Source organism: Monodelphis domestica, chromosome 3 (assembly GCF_027887165.1).
Source record: "Monodelphis domestica isolate mMonDom1 chromosome 3, mMonDom1.pri, whole genome shotgun sequence".
Lineage (NCBI taxonomy): Eukaryota > Metazoa > Chordata > Mammalia > Didelphimorphia > Didelphidae > Monodelphis > Monodelphis domestica.
The window spans coordinates 200,114,021-200,131,810 of NC_077229.1; positions in this window are offsets into that span (position 1 = coordinate 200,114,021).

Genomic DNA, 17,790 nt, shown 5'->3' on the forward strand with positions numbered 1-17,790 from the left:
GAAGAACACATTTAGTCCATCAGAGTTGTACTCTACAATAGAGTTCGAATACTTGGAAGTTCAATTTAACACAAGATCTCAGTGTCTTATACCCATAATCTTGCCAGTTGATCTTGAGAATAGAAGGGGACGGCCTGAAGTGGTAGAGGGATTTCATTTATTAGGGATTTTCTTATACCAATGAAATCACAGGTACAGGACCTATGCCCTAAGATAGCTTAGAGTTTGCTTTTGGAACAATTTTTTTTTTCTCAAATAGTAAGGAACTAAGCTTAATTATTTGAGAGGGTAATCTAAGAATCCACAGAAAAGGAATAGAATTAAAACATTTTCTAAATCTAGTCTTTTGTAGTTTTGTAGTTGTAAGGATGGGGAGATTTTGGAATCTTGACATCAGGGGTGAGGGACAGAAAGCATTGGTTGGAGAGCAAGGCATGCTGGGAAAGGAAACTGACCCAAGAAAGATCTAGACAGAATTCTGGGCCTTTCAGCTGAGTCCTTGACCTGGTAGAATGTCTTTCCTAGTTGGAGGATTTCACTGAGAGCCACAAGAGAATATCCTGTTCCTGTATTCAATTTCTTCCATAGACCTATCATCTGTCTTCTATCATCTTCAACCACCTCTCAGCTGAGGAGAAGATCCCTCAAATCCCAAAGGGGGACTGTGGACTCATGGAGGAGAGAGCCCAGCTCCCTTGCCATTCCATCCCTCTTGCACCTATATATTTATAGCTTCTATAGGTCAGATATATAAATTGTGGGGTCATTTAATTGTGGTACAGGACAGAGAAACCTGGGCTGCAAAACTGTGTAGCCAAGGTGGTAGACCTGGAAAAACTTTAGGGAAACCAACCCCCATTTCTCATCTCTCTAATTGCCTACAGTACCACTATTAAACTTTACTGTAGTCAGATTTATCCAGCTTCTTGGTTTATACTTGAGGAGATATTTGAATCAAGTTCAACTGAGAGACACCAAGACCATCCCTCACTGAGGCAAATCCTCTCTTGCACTTGATCCTTACAGGACCTGAACAAACCACAATTTGACATAAGAACATTCAATATAATTGAATATTGTTGGCCTGAGTCAAAGGGAAAATATTCATACATGAATAGAGAAACAATTTTAAATTAAATTATTTATGATTTAGTTTAGTTAGAAATAATTATCCAAAATCATTATTTTTTAAATTATCAATCAAAATAACAGTCAACTTTTGATGGCAACCATAAATTTAATTTACCTTCATTTGAGATTTATTTTTAGAGAAAGGAGGACAAAGATGAAGGAGTGAAGTTCAGATCTGTGTAGGAAACTTCCAGTGTGTATTTTTCCTCCTCCATCAATGTAGATCAATTCCATATCTGTAAATTATGGTCTTAGAATCTTACCACTGATAGGTTTCATAACTTGCCCAAATCACAGACAACACAAGTCAGTCTTCCTGACTCCAAGGTCAGCCCTCTTTCCAAGATCCCATGTTACCTATATTGCATAAAATAATTTCATAGAGACATATAATCTCAGAGCTCAAAAGAACCTTGGATTTTCAACTATAATTATCAATTTCTTCATATAATCTTTATAATCTTCAATCATAATAATTTTCAACTACAATCTCTTTATAGATGACATACATATGTCATCTATATATATGTATATATATATACCCCAAACCTCACACACATATGCCAGACCTCACACACACACCCTCCTGAATCTGGTGTCACATCTCCGACCACCTGAGGGACATCTCTACCTACATGTGCCATAGATATCTTAAAATGTCTAAAGTAGAATTCACTGTCAGCCCTTGTAAACCCACTCAAAATTCCAACTTCATTTCTGCTAAATGCAATGTACTTCTTCCAGTCACATAGATTCACAAATTAAGAGTCATCCTCTATTCTTCACTCTCACCCACTTCCCATACCCATCCAGTTCCCTGTCTGTTCTCTGTGCTTGGAACATTTTCCTTCCTGACTGACCTCCCTGGCTTCCTTTAGGTCTCAATTAACATCCTGCCTTCTATAGGAAGCCTTCCTTGATCTCCTCAATTCTAGTGTCTTTCTTCAGTTATTTATTTCATATTTATTTTGTGTGGTTTTGCATATCTGCTTCCTATATATTTATTTGCATGATATTGTCTCCCCCACTACACTGTAAGCTCCTTGGAGGCTGTGGTGGTCTGTTACCTCTTTTTATCTTCTCAGAACTTAGCATTGTAAAGATTAAAATTTAGGGGAGATGGGGAGACTGAGGCAGGTAGAAATTAGTTTCTCTCTGCAAGGAATATATTTTTTTTAGAGGTTTATTAAAGGTTAAAGATTAAGAATATACAAGTAAGAAACATGTGCCTAGGCCAGAGGCCTAGACAAAATAACCTCACATCATGGAAGAGACGCCTCTGCTCCAAATGGAAGTCCAAAAAGGGCCGAGCCCTTCAAAAGCCTTTGCTTAAATATCTTCTCGATCTCGGCCCAGGTGAGATTACAAGGCATTCTGGGGAAGTGGAGCAAAGGCTCATGGGGATTGTAGTCCTGTATTCGAGTCTATTTTTTACACCCCCCCGTGTGATCATTGTGGAAAAATTAATTTTTCCCCAAAAGGATCATAAAAACATAATAAACTTAAAAGATTACAATAGTGTGAGGATAAGAGAAAAAAGAATAAAACCAATAATTTCTGAACACATTGACAAAAAGCCGTTAGGGGGCAGTCCCCTTTGGCATAAAAGTATACATACAAATAAATGTTCAATCAACCACACCCAAAGTTCAATTTTGTGCAACTTGTGGTCTGGAGGCTTCTTCATGATGGCTTCTCCAACAGTTCAGTTTCTGAATTCAGAGAGGTAGCATCTTCTTTACCTAAAATTCTTCTCAAAAGGAATTTAAACTTTGCAATTTAAATAATGATATTTTTTTACATTCCCCCGTGTTGTGGGTGATTGAAAGATTCAGAATCAGTTAGGGATGCATGGCTGAGGTATATGAATCAATTGGCAAGAGATATTAAAAAGACATCAGAAAATACAAGGCTTTCTCACAAAAAATGAGATCCATTTCCTCTTTGTATCTGGCCATGATCACTGTGAGTAGAAGGCAAATGAATTGAACAAGGTTAACAATTTTTCATCTTTAAAAATACAGTAGTACAAATATGTAGATATCAAAATCCCCAAAATTCTCAATAGCCCAATTAATTACAATAGCAAACAAACACACTTTCATATTTCACATAAGTTGCTGTATGACATTTTTAAAACCTATGAATTGATGGGACATTTGTCACAATTTTTACAAACATAGCAATCTTTCAACCTTGGTAATAAACATAATTTTTTTAAACAAAGTAAAACTCATCTTGGGTTTAGAACATAATCAAGAAATCTATATATCATTCTGGTGCAAGTAAAGTAGTGAGCTGAAGAGTATAAATAAAGGTGCTCCTTTTTCTTGGAGGCTTATAGGGATACAAATGCCCTGAGATTAACTGCCCAACTTCCATTCACATGTGGGAAGGTTGGGGGTTATAAAATACATTTCACTTCAGCTACTAGAATGGGCCTTACCTCGTGGTAGGGGCAGGCAAAAATAACCAGACTGTTAAAAAAAATTCCAAAATCATATTTAAAAAACCCTTAAAATCAAATCATTTGAGGTATTTAGCACATTAAATTTTCCAAAGGTTGTTAATACAATTATAACCAGTTCTGAAGTCCATCTATCCTCAGCAAAATAGAAAAAAGCTGTTTTTTCATATATGGGCTTATTCACAATAATATTTGTTCAACACAGTTATAGGGGAAAAACAACAGAATTTTAAAACTCAGTACATTCAAAATAAATTCAATCAACCTTCAGTTCACAGAATAATATTCAATCCAGTAATATATGAACTTAAAATCACAAAGTTAAACCTTAAACAAAACAATGCAATAGAATACAGAGATGTTTATAAACCATTGGAGTCTGAAATGCCTTAGAATATAGCCTTTAGTCTCTTCAAAGTTCCTTGGGTTTTTTTTTTTGTTTGTTTGTTTTTTTGTTTTTAATTATCCATTTAAATGTCTATTGTCCGAAGGTAGAGTAGTAACGGCTAGGCTATGGGGTTCAAGGGATCCGTCCAGGGCCCCATAGCTGGGAAGCATACGAGGCCAGATTTTAATTAGAGACCTCCCGTCTCTGGGCCTGGCTTCCAGTTCGCTGGGCCACCCATTTTCCTCCCCAAAGTTAAAGTTGAATCTTTGGGCTGAGTCTGCTCCCAGACAGGCAGGTAAAATCAATGAAACTGCCAGAAGAGACAAAAATCCTTTTAAACAGCCCATTGCTATTAAGTTTCTGTTTGAAAAGATCTGTTTCTTCTCTTTAGTCTTTTCTGTCTTTCCCCTCTCTGATACCCCAGTGGCCAATACCCCCAGCCACGTGGAGGCTTAGCCTAGGGGAAAATTGCCCGTTCTCCTTTCCCTCTAGTCTCTCCCCTCCGCCCACGTGGCCAATACTGTTACCAGCTGATCGCAATGAGTCCTCAGCAATCTGCTCCAAGGATCTGGGTGATGAGCCGGCTGGGGTCACGCTCACTCGTGGGTCTGGGGCTGGGGTGATGAGCCGTCTGGGTTGGAGGCCAGTTGGGTGAGAGACAGACCGCCAGGGTGGGTCGGGCCGGGAGCCAGAGTGCAGCTCGGGCACCAGGTGAGAGGCCAGGAGCAGAAGCAGGAGCCAATCGAGATGGGCTTTTAAAAAAATTCTCTAGGCTAAAAAATTTTTTGAGAAGTTCTCATCCAATCTAGTGGTCGCCAAAAACTGTAAAGATTAAAATTTAGGGGAGATGGGGAGACTGAGGCAGGTAGAAATTAGTTTCTCTCTGCAAGGAATATATATTTTTTTAGAGGTTTATTAAAGGTTAAAGATTAAGAATATACAAGTAAGAAACATGTGCCTAGGCCAGAGGCCTAGACAAAATAACCTCACATCATGGAAGAAACGCCTCTGCTCCAAAAACGGAAGTCCAAAAAGGGCCGAGCCCTTCAAAAGCCTTTGCTTAAATATCTTCTCGATCTTGGCCCAGGTGAGATTACAAGGCATTCTGGGGAAGTGGAGCAAAGGCTCATGGGGATTGTAGTCCTGTATTCGAGTCTATTTTTTACAGCATAGTCCTTGTCATACAAGAATTGCTTTCTAATGTTTGATTGATTGATCAATCTTGTCAACTGTGAATTTTAGATTTTCTCCATTTTGCTTAGTCTTAGAAATTCTAGCAACCAGGAATGTATATACCCCACTTATGCATTAACTGTGAGGAGGATGGTCTATGACTACATGTGCTAGCATGTGACAAATCAGAAACAACTGACAGACCCCCCTGGGCTGTCCTAAGTCAAGCTTAAGCTACCATTGGTACATGTGAGATGCAGGAAGTGATGTAAAGAATGGTCTATATATTTCGTGTCATTTCCTCTCTCACTCTCTCTCATGGAGACTTGCTCTCTGTCTTGCTTGTGTGGCTCGTGGTAGCATGGTTTATGTCTTGGCGGTTTGGTGAGTGGTTTAGGTTGATTCCTTTTTCCTTTACCTCCTAAAACACTATCCTCCTAGGAGACCCCTCATCTCGGAGGAGGCCTTGTGGCTGGTAGCTGAGCTAGATTGAGAAGGCCCCTTGGCCAAAGCCTCTGAACTCCTGCCTGGCTCAGCCCAAGTTGGAACAGTTTAAATTCTCTTTCCTTTCTCTCTCTTCTTCTTAATTTCTTCCCTCTGTTGTAATTAAGCCACCATGAAAATCCCAAACTGACTCGAGTATTTTATTGGGATTGAATTAATCCCTAGTGACCACTAGTATAATATATTCAGTTAATAACCCCTTAATTTTACCCCTTACACAACTCCACCTCCACAACTTCTCTCATGTCCTTCCCCTTCTCTCTCCTCACACTACAACTACACTACAACCAATATAGTTATAAGTCCTCATCACCTTTCACCTGGACTATTCTAATTAGCCTCCTTCCTAGTCTTGCTTCCTCCAGGCTATCTCTTGTCGTCAGTCCATCCTCTAGACTATTTATAACAAATTAGACCAGATGATCTTTGAAGCTCTTCCTGATTTATAGACAAAAAAAAAGTATCTTTATAAGAATAGCTGCTGGGGTAGAGGGTGTCACGGTGAGAGCAGAAGGGATTCACAACACATTGGCCAATTGCAACCTCAATGACTAAGTTTTATGTTAAGTGCCGTACTTAGTATGATGTATAGGGATAGTTATACTGATAATTTACTGACTTCATCTTCTCTGGTTGTTACCTCAGTGAGTGAGGCAAGGCAATTGATTTGCAAGGCTGGAAGGCAGCAGCTGCTGCCAATCACACTAATGAAGATGCCAGCTCCTCTCCCACTCTAAGTTTGCCCACTTGCAGCAAATAAAACCAAGGTAAACACAGTTTCTTGGCTGATGCTTGGCTGGTCCATGTCACTGTGCGGTCTAGGAAGAGTTAAGAGAATTCCTGATACTTGAGCAGTCCAGCTCTGAGTAGTGTGATTGCTTGGGTGCGTGTCCTTAGGAGTCAGTGTTTGTGGTCCTTTAGGTTGTATGTTTCCCTGGAGAAGTGTCCTGCACTGGGTCTTAAGCTGTTTGAGGTCTTAAACACAGGGCTAAGATGTAATGATTTTCTCCTGCATGGTCAAGAATAATTATGTATCATTTTCTCTTCTCTCCAGCATGTCCATATCAGAGACTGCAGGACCCAAATAGTCATTCCTTATACTGGTAGAGAGAATACAGGACTACTCCATTTTTTTAGAGTTATATAAGGATACCCTTTGACCCATCAATAACACTACTAGGTCTATATCCCAAGGAAATCAGAGAGATAAAAAGGTCCTATATGTACAAAGCTATTTAAAGAACTCTTTTTTGTGGTGGCAAAGAACTGGAAACTGAGAGATGCCTATCAATTGGGGGATGGACAAACAAATTATGCTATATGAATGTAATAGAATACTCTTGTATTATAAGAAATTATGAAAGAAGTAGCTTCAGAAAAACTGGGAAAGACATATGAACTGATTTCTCAAACTTATCCATCATCATTTTTGGCTTGTAAGATCAGGTACCAGCATAGTAAAGTATATTCTCAAAGTACATGTACCTAATTCACAATTTATGTAACTTTACCCTTATTTCCCAGTGCTTTACAGATAGTAAGTGCTTAATAAAGCTGACTGACACTGACTTTCACTAAATAATAGTGATAGGCATGTTTAGGAATACATGAGGCACATATCCCCCAAAAGTGAAACCTGTTCAGTGAAAATTTAAAACTTGAGTTCAGGATTATGGGAAAAGACAACAGTTCAGATATAGCACTAGAATCAACAAAACGACCACTGATTTTATATGGGTGGTGAAAAGATATAGATCTTATTGACTCATACTTTAATTTCTTTGTTAGCATTATAATTGTTGTCATAATTACTGGGTCCCTAAGAGACAGCATTAATGGACTAATCATGAGAGAGAAGAAATATTTTTTGCATGAAAAAACTGTTTTCCTCTTCATTGTGTATCAGCTATAGAAAGACTTTCAAAAGTTTATGAGTCTTTAATGAAGACATTAAAATAAGGGCAATAAAATTTTTTATTAGTCCTAGTACATTTTCTTTATTAGAAGGATAACATACTGTTGGATAAGTAGTCATGAAACACTAATTTAAAAAAAATACATGATGAGAGTAATCAAAATGGTCCTAACTCATTTTTCATGGGGAATTTTTTTCTATATAAAGTTGAAGATATTTTTTCCTATCTTATTTCACTTAGCCTTTTTCCACAGGCAAAAGTTTCCTAGAATCTCAGAGTTAAAAAGAGAACTTGGAGGCCAATCTTTCCACATGAAGCAGAAGATCATTTGCAAAACACTTGAGTAGTGGTTATCCATATTCTGTTTGAACATAACCCAAATTAATATTTACTAAATGCAAAGTGACAACATAACAAGCTCTAGAACAAGATCTAGATTCAGATTCTTCCTCAGAAACTACCTGTGAGACCTTGAACAAGTCATTTAACATCTGGACCACAGGTGTTTTATTAGTAAAATACAGGGGTTAGATTAGATGTTCCTTTTGTGAAAAAATATGGCTGATGCTAACCCGTCCATTTCATTTTGCTACCGTGTTTCATGATTTGGAAAGTTGGAAGAGTGCAGTTACCCGGATGTATTTCCTTGGAAGTTGGTGTTTGAGGTCCTTTATATTGTATGTGTCCCTGGAGAAGTGTCCAGGGCTTTTCCATTTTTAAATCTTACAATGTTCTTGATCTGTTGGCCCTATTAAGGAATGACTGTATGCAAGACATTTTACTGGATGCTAGTGATGCAAAGACAAAACCAAAACACCTTCTATTTGATCAATCAATAAACATTTATTAAACTCTTACTATATGCATGGCATGTTAGTAAATATGGACAGTACAAAAGTAAAGAAACCAAACCAGTCAAGGACCTTATATCCTATTGGAGGAACATGCCATGTATAATTGTCATAGAACCACAGATTTGGAACAGACCTTATGCCATGTGATCCAATCCACATCTAAAAAAATATTCATCGACAACATACCTGACAATTGGTGATCTTATCTTTCTTTGAAAACCTCCAGCATAGGGAAGATTACTACCTCTCAAAGTTATCTATTTCACTTATGGTCAATTATATTTGTTAAGAAGCTTTTCTTAAACACTGTCTGCCTCTGTAGAGATGCTCAATGAACTCAGTGAAGACTGAAATTTTTTTTCATTTTATTTTCCCTTGCTATTTTTTTTGCAACATGACTAATATGGAAAAATGTTTTGCATGACTTCACATGTATAATTAGTATACTGTTTGCCTTCTTGTGAGGGAGGGGCCAGAAGGAGGGAGAGACTCTGAAATTCAAAATTTTAATGGATTTTTAAAAGTAATTAATTAATAATAATTTCTTTTAATTAAAAATATATTTTTCTTTACATTGAATTTGAAGCTGCCTCTCTGCAGTGTCCACTTCTTAGACCTAAGCCAGTCCTCTGGGGCCAAACAAAATAAATCTAATTCTTCTTTCATAGGATTTCCAGGAGACTTATGACCAAGAGGACTGCCTGAACAGGAGGCTAACCAAACCTAGCAAAACTCTGGACTTTGTACCAAATTAAATAATGATAAAATATAATATAAAAATGATAAATAAACCCAATGACACATTATAGTGAGTTCTTATATTCAAGACCTGCATAAGAAATCAATCAGAAACCTAAGGAGGAGACAGACTATCAGGAAAACCAGCACATGTACAAGGAACCTCCCAATGCAACCAGAAACTGTTCAGAGGCATATATAGCTTGCAACATGACTCTATATCTGGAGATGGCAAGAGCAGAGGACTCCACACGAGCTAGGGAACTTTGAAGTGACAGAAGCATCAATTGACAACAATAAACATGGTACTGTTTTCATACCAGGAAATCCCAAGACCAAGTGCTATAAGATCCCTAACATTCTGCTCTGAGATGCCAGAGAGGGTCCTGGTGCTGTGAAACTAAAAATGAAAAGAGGTAGTGACTCAACCCTAAGAGATAAATACAAGTCAGTGTTGGAATCCAGGTGACCCAGGGTAAGATTAAGCAGGTCTCACTAGCCAACCAGAAATTTAACAAAGGAAGAGCCTTAGCAAAGGAAGCCCCAGCTAAAGAATTTAAGGGATAGGACTTTGATTGCTTCTTAGACACCTGGGAAATGGATGATCAAAATGCTGGTTCATAAATGGAATAGAATATTCTTGCTCCATAAATAATGGCAGAAGAAATTATTTTGCAGAATCTTGGGCAATATAAACTGATACAGAGTAAAATGAACAGACTCTGGAAAACCATTTATTTAAGGAAAACAACATTTTGAAAAAGGAACCTCAAGAGCCCTAAATATTGACTTTCAATGGCATCACCAACCTTGTCTCCAAAATACGTACAAAGAAGCATGTTAGTCACTTCAGAGGAAGATGAGGGAAACAAGGTATAAAAATAGACACACATTTTTAGACATGGAAAAACACACACATACCATTATAACTAAGCTGCACCCTTAAAGCTCATACACAGAGGGGAGAATGAATTGGCTTTTAGGTTTCTAAACTCAGCTGCAGGATGATAGCCAGCAATGAGTCTCTCATGGTGCATAAACAATCCTAGAATGATAAAGTTAAAGGGAACCTCTGATCCTCAAGTCCAGCATCCCTTGGTCTTCAGATAAGGAAACAGAGGCTCAAAAAGGTGAGTGATTTGTCCAAGGTCAAATTTGCCACTAGCAAGTGGCAAAGGTGGAACCCAAATGAAATCTACGTCTTTTATTACCTGGTCCACTGTTCTTTTTATTACTCAAATTATATTAGAAAGAACATGAGACTAGGAAACAAAATATTTGCTTTGGAGTTCCAGTTCTGGAGATAATCATAACATCTGAATGTTAACAAGGGCCTTAGAGTTCAGATAGTCCAAATCCCTACCTGACACCCATTTCCTCTAAATGAAAATCCTGTTGTCATTCATGCTATTCCCAAAGCTTTAAAAATCTCTCTTCCTCATCCAGCTTCATTCCTATCCTTTTAAAGAAGCTCAGCCCCCTAGACCTATCAATGAAAAAAGTTTATTTGTTTGATTTTGCTTTCCTCTGACATTACAATAATTTCAAAATGTATTTGAGTGCCTATTATGCATCAGCTACTCTGCTAATCACTGAGAACACAAAGTAAAAAAAAAAATCCCTCACCTCAAGGAGATTATATTCTATTGGAGAAAACATTTTGCATGTCAATCAATCAATAGATAACATATTCAAAATAGATAAAGAATGATTTTTGAAGAGACAAAAGGACACTAGCAACTTGTATAATCAGACAAAGTCTTCTATAGGAGTTGACAACTGAATTGATAATTGAATGAAGCCTGGGGAGGTAGAGGGGAGGAGTGAGAGCACACCACTGAGAATGAAAAGATAATTTGCAGAGGCACATTGATGTAAGACAGAACATTGAGTAACAGGGCTAGCAAGCAGTCCACTAACTAGAATATGCCCTGTATAAAGCAGACTAATATTAAATTGGTCTTAAAAAATAGGTTGGGCTTTAAATGTCAAATACAGGAGTTTATATTTTATGCTAGAAAAAATAGGAAGTCACTGAAACTTCTGAGCTCTGAGAGAATGACTTGGTCAGACCAGTGTTTTAGGAATATTAATTTGGGAGGTTGTGAAGTTGGGTTAAATTACAAGTTATTGGAATAGTTCATGCAATAAATGATGAGACCCTCAAATAGGAGAATTGTGGTGGGAGGAGAAAAAGAAGATCTGTGGCGAGAAAATCAACAAGACTTAGCAACTAATTGGAACTATTAATTAGTCAGTGAACATTTGTGTAGCATCTACAGTGCTCCAGGCACTGTGCTAGGTGATCAGGACACGAGTACAAAGAATAAAACTATTCCTGCTCTAAAGAAACTTACATTCTGATGGAAACATTTATAACCATATACAGATTGAAGAGTCTAAATGCCATTATAAGGTAGTTTGGGAGAGAGGACACTAGCAGTTGGGAGGAACAGAAAAGGCTTAATGGATATGGAGGGTGAGGGATGGTGAATAGTTGAGGATGACTCTTAGATTAAGAAAATGGATGAAGGGAAAGATGAGAATGTTCTCTAATAAAATTGAGCAGTAGGGCTATGTGTGAATAGAGAGCCAGGCCTGGAGATGGAAAGTCCTAGGTTCAAATCTGGCTTCAGATACTTCCTACCTTTGTGACCCTGGGCAAGTCACTTTATCCCAATTGCCTAGACCCTGCCACTCTTCTGCCTTGGAACCAATACTTTAGTACTGATTATAAGACAAAAGGTAAGAGTTTTGTTTTGTTTTCTAAATTGGAAGACTGAAAAAAGGTATATTTCAAGGGGAAAATAATTATATTTTGGACACATCTTTATACATTCGAATGAAAATATCTAGCAATCAGTTAAGGATATAGGGCTAGGAGTAAAGAAAGAGATAAGAGCTGAATATGTAGATTTGGGAAAGATAGAGAAGATAATTGAAACACTGGGACCAGATGACATCACCAAAAGAGAAGAAAAACTAGAAGGGAAAGGGGTATAAGCCAAGGCCTTTGGAATGCAGACATGAAGGATGATTTAGCAAAAAGAGAAATTCGATGAAAGAGGAGGGAGGAGAGCTAGGCAAAGCAAAGTCATGAAAATCTGGGGAAGAGAAAGTATCCAGGAGGAAGAGGGCTGGAGAGAAGTCATAAAGAATGAAGAATGAGAAAAGACTATTTTGGTTAGCACTTAGAGACATTTAGTAACCTTAGAGAGAAGTTTCAGGTAAATGGTAGAATCAGAAACCAGATTATAAGAAGTCAAGAAGCGATTAAGATATGAAGAAGTAAAGGCAATGAATGTAGATGGTTCCTTCTTTTGTGTGTGAAAGGGAAGAAAGAGCTGGACTTGAAAGGGTGGCAAATGAAAGGTTGTTGAGGTTTCAGCAAAACTACCTGCTTTTCTTATGGAATGGAAAAGGGAAGGGTGAAGGGAAAAAACCATTTGTTTACCAGGCATTATGCTAAGTGCTTCATAAATATCTCTTTTGATCCTCACAGCAACTGGAGGAAGTAGATGCTACTTTTATTCCCATTTTACAGCTGAGAAACTGAGACAGACAGAGATTAAATGACTTGCCCAGATTCACAGAGCTTGTAAATGTCTGAATTCAGATTTGAACTTGGGTTTTCCTGACTCCAAGTCCAGGGCTCCTACCCATTGTGCCAGCTGGTTGCCTCCCTCTGTATGCCAGTAGAAAGAGTGGACAGAGATTAAATTTCAGCCTTGGAAGTGGAGATGATAATTTTTATGTTAGTTAATATTATTATTATGCTTTTGCTAATTTAAATATGTTACTTTACTATAATTGAGTTGTAAGTGGTTTTTAATGGCTGGATCTAAGGGGAAGGAGCTTCCAGGAGGTAGAAGCCAAGCCAGGAGTATATCAAATCCAAGTAGAATCTCACCGGCCCCAACAGTCATTACTGAGAAGTTTAAATTTTAAAAATAAAATGAACAGTTTGAAGAGGGTATTCCTATTTACACTGCAAAGCTGCGCCATCTGTATCAACATTGACATTTGGGAATTTCTTGGATGACATTTTGTATAATCACCTCATACATGGTACTTACAATGAAGTTCTCCAGTGATATCCCTTGTCTGAAGAAAGGAACTACCAAGGAATCATGAAGGCATCACGTGATAGGGAGCTATCTTCAGAGGAAAAAAATACTTAGATTGTGGCAATAGTGTCCTTGGGCAATAGCACATCTCCAAATCCTATTTGGCCTTCCTGAGTTTGGTGCCATAAACAATAGAAAAGGAAATATACTGGGAGAAGCTGCAAAATCCTATCATTGGTTGTTCAATTTTGCTTCCATTGCCCCCTCACTCCTTCAAGCTGACCCAAATTTTTAAGTGTTTGTTATTATTGTTTCTTAATTAAAGCCATTTGAAATGCTTTTCATTTTGAGACTTTTTCAGGAATTTCACAACTTCCTTTGAAGTGGTTGGAAATACCTCAAAATATCACATCGTGAAGGATGACATTCACTTCTGTAAAGAGTGTAAGCAATTCAGAATTCAGGATCAAAAGGAACTCTGAAAACAGGGAAGCAGACACACATTGTAATGTGTACCTTTTACCTTTCTAGAGGATGCTTCCTAGAGAGGGAGAAGTAGCTGTCTTTGTGATTCCCTACTTGAAAAAGATAATTCTCTGAAATTGTTAATTTAATGCATCAGGGCAAAATACAGAATGGAGATCTACCTGTCATCTAGTCAACAGGGTCCTACAAATAACCATCTCTTCAAGGCCTCATTAGAAAGCACCTTAAGTCCAAAGAATTATACTGCTTGGGGACTGTAGAGGACCACCAAGAGGTCATTGGTTGAACACTAGCTAGGTAATCTGGCCCATCTCAGTTATTAGGAAAGCCAAAGTTCAGTCTGTTAAGTCTCTGTAAAGATAAGAAAAAGGTTTCAAAGAGGATCTAGGATTTCTAAATAATTCATATTAACAACATGTAAAAGAAAAAACCTTCAGGAGATGACAGAAATACTTAAATTTGGGGGCTGCTATTTCCATACCTGTATATTTGTAACTCCATTCATGCCATCTAACTAAGAGTCTTATATTCCTGTCTTTGATTTAGGGGCAGAAAAAAAAGAAGACAATATTTCTGAAAAGACCCATTACTCCTGTGCTTCCTTATGTGGTACCATGTTAAGTATACCACAATCCTGAATCCTAGATGAAATGCAATTCAGTAATTCAATTGAGAGATTCTGCTAATGTACCAGACTGTAAGAATATAGCTTAAGGGTTTTAGGTTTAGCAGAAAACCTTTCAACACAGAGACTGAATTACAGCCTAACTCTGGAGTCTGAGGCTGTATACATGGCTTGTTGGAAATATATTGTAAAACAATTATTCAGATTTGGAGGGGGAAAAAAGAGAAGTAAAGAACTATAAATTTTAGTTTGTCCCATGTTAGAAATTGGGCATTATAATGCACAAGATACAAAAGTGTGGGGTTGGGAAAGACAAACTTCTGGCACACACCCAGATTACAGATGAGCCTCCCTTTATGCAATTCTTGTGCTCCTGAAAGGCTGTGTGAAAATTAAATTTGGGTAAATTGAATCATATTTTAAATGCACCGTGGGAGCTATCTATTTAATGGAACCTATATAGTTGTACCCTACTTTAAATAAAACAGATATACAAAAATCCAGACGGAAAATTGGTCAATTGGGGAAGAGGACTGTGATTATTTGCATTACAAAAGGATTCACTACCAGCATCTTTTAAAGAGTAATCTTCCCTAGTGCATTTCAATAATTTGATTCATAAAAACTTGATTTACCCATAATGTTTCAGGGATACATCTCTAGTGTCAAATTAGGAATATCTTTACAGAAATCATTGTGTAACATTGAGAAAGTGCTGCTTGGCCCCTGCAGAGGCTGAGGCACTGAGCCACTTCCTGTCCTGTACCCAGCCATGCAGTTTAGGTCAGGTCCAGTCCCAGGGAGCCTACCTCACTGACAAAAGGGTTAGGCTCCCTGTACTCCTACTCTTGACTTGTTAAAAATTGTCATGTGAGCACCCCAGGTATGATTTTATCTTTGGCTCATGTCTAAGGGCTCCATAAAAAGAGAAAAATAAAAATGGCAGCCTTTGTACAATATGAATGAGGTAAGAGACAAATACTTTATTCCCACATATACTCAACATAAAAGATACATAGCATCCAATAACCAAATGAATTCAATATGATTCAATAATTTAACTTATTAATACTGTTATAATCTTCTGAGAATCTACTTAAATATCACCAAAATAAAAAGTAGTCTACAGGACTGCTAATTGGGCATTTTATATTTCACCTCAGCACTACACTGCCCAAAATATGCCCAGGACATATTGATTAGGAAAACAGCTAAGCTCGGGCCAATCCTCATTGATGTCTATCTTTTCTGATGCAAAAGCTTGCCTTAACACTAGCCATCTGCAACTCTAGTACCCATGACCTCCAAACTTTTCATATTCCTAAGGTCATCTGCAAGCCTGTACACATCTATCTTGGAATAATTATTCACTCAAGATTAGGAAAGAAGGAATAAAAAAGGTGTCAGGTGGGCCCAAGCAAGAAATGTGGTTCTGACATTTCTCACAGCCAACTGAAGGCCATATTGGGAGGATAAGAGCAAAATGCCCCCCACACCCTCTCAGTAAGCATCTCTAAAGAGTTTTGACCCAATTAATATCTGAAAAAGAAAAGAGAGGCAGAGGGGCTAGTTGTTCTCCTTTGTATAGCCATCACTTCTGGTTCTGAAGCCAGTGAAAGAATTCTTCATCATATCATTTGTTATAAAAAATATTTCCCATTTTGTTGTTTCCCTTCTAATGTTGGTTTTATTGGTTTTGTTTGCACAAAATCTTTTTTAATTTAATATAATAAAAAATATTTCTTTTACATCTTGTAATATTCTCTATCTCTTAATTGATCACAAATCCTTCATCATCTTTTAGCCCTACATCACACATGGCACATGATCAGATAAATGTTTCAAATATCCCATATTGTTGATTGGAATCCAAAAGGGCAGGTCTAAGCATGCTCAATAGAATAGCTCCTCCAAGTGAAATCATCTTCCATAGAGCAGGAAGATTGGCACAATTGTAATAGATGATATTGGAGGGTATATTTGATGGATACTGATAACTAATGGATCAGATAGTTATCTTCCTTTGCTTACCCTCCTCCCTCCTATACTTCCCTTCCTCCCTTTTCCAATCTCCCTTCCTCCCCTCTTCTTCCCTTCAGTTTCCCCTTCCCCCTTCTTCATCAGCCTCCTTCTAAGTCACTCAGGGTGAACTGTGATGTTTCAGAGGAAATACTCCTTTCTCTTCTTTATCTCAAATAAGGGTTTATTGGGGAAAACAGAAAAGATAGAGGATAAGGTAAGAGGGTTGGAGGTTTCCCTATTATCTACCATGAGTCTTAGGTTGGAGGATATTGAGAGAAATGACAATTCAGTCACTACCATGAAACAGAGCAAGTCAGAGAGAGATAAGGACTATTGTCCTTCTTCTGCCTTCAAATCAGCCAGGTCTCCTCTAACTTGATTATCCCAAGTCCCAGAGATAAACCAGGCTTCTTCCTTCAAAGTTACCATCAGCCCAAAGCCCTTCAAAACAGTCAGCAGTTGGCTCTTGCCTCCAACTGTTTTCCTGTCATATTCCACATGGAATTTCCCTTTCATTGACAGCTAATCAATCTCCAGCTTCTTGTCTTTTGCATGCATTTTCTTATTATTTCTCTCTTTTCCACACAATGTAGACAGAAACATGCTGGATTGGGGCTCAGAGGACCCTTGTTCAAATCCTGCCTCTACCACTTTTTGCTTGGGAGGCTCTGGGCAAATCACATAAACTTCCTTGGACTTTAGTTTCCTCATCTATAAAATGAAGTGCTTGAGTTAGATGAAATCTAAGGTTCCTTTCAACTCCAAATGTCTATATTGAATTATATCTTTATTCTAAGTGCTCATGTCCTGACTTCTTCATAGATGGGATTTAAATAAGAGTTGCACAAAGTGGTTAGTTGGCTATGGCTCTTCCTTCCTCCTACATATTCACATTTCTGTCTTATGTATTTATAAAATATATATAAATATTTGTACATAAATTAAATAAAAATAAAAAACCCACATACACATATAAGTGTTGCAGTTGATGGAGTAATGATCTTAGAGTCAGGAAGATTCAAAATCCTGAGTTCAAATCTGGATTCAAACAACTGTGTGACCCTGGGGAAGTCCTTAACACTGTTTACTTCAGTTTACTCATCTGTAAAAATTTTGGAGGAGATGACAAATCATTTGAATAGCTGTGAAGAAACCTCCCAAGGCATAAAAAAGAGTTATAAACAACCAAAACAATTGGACTACAACAAAAGGAACACACATATGTGTTCACACGTAAAGACATACATGTGGCTATCTTTAAGACTTTCCAGTCTTTGTACTTTGCTGCCCTTTGCTGCTTTTCCCCTGCCAATTTAAAAAAATTCCCCATTGGAGCACATTAGAAAACATTTTTAGGGAAGCAAAATTTTATGGATCTGAAGATTTTCCTTATAAAATTAAATTTGAATTGTTACCTGT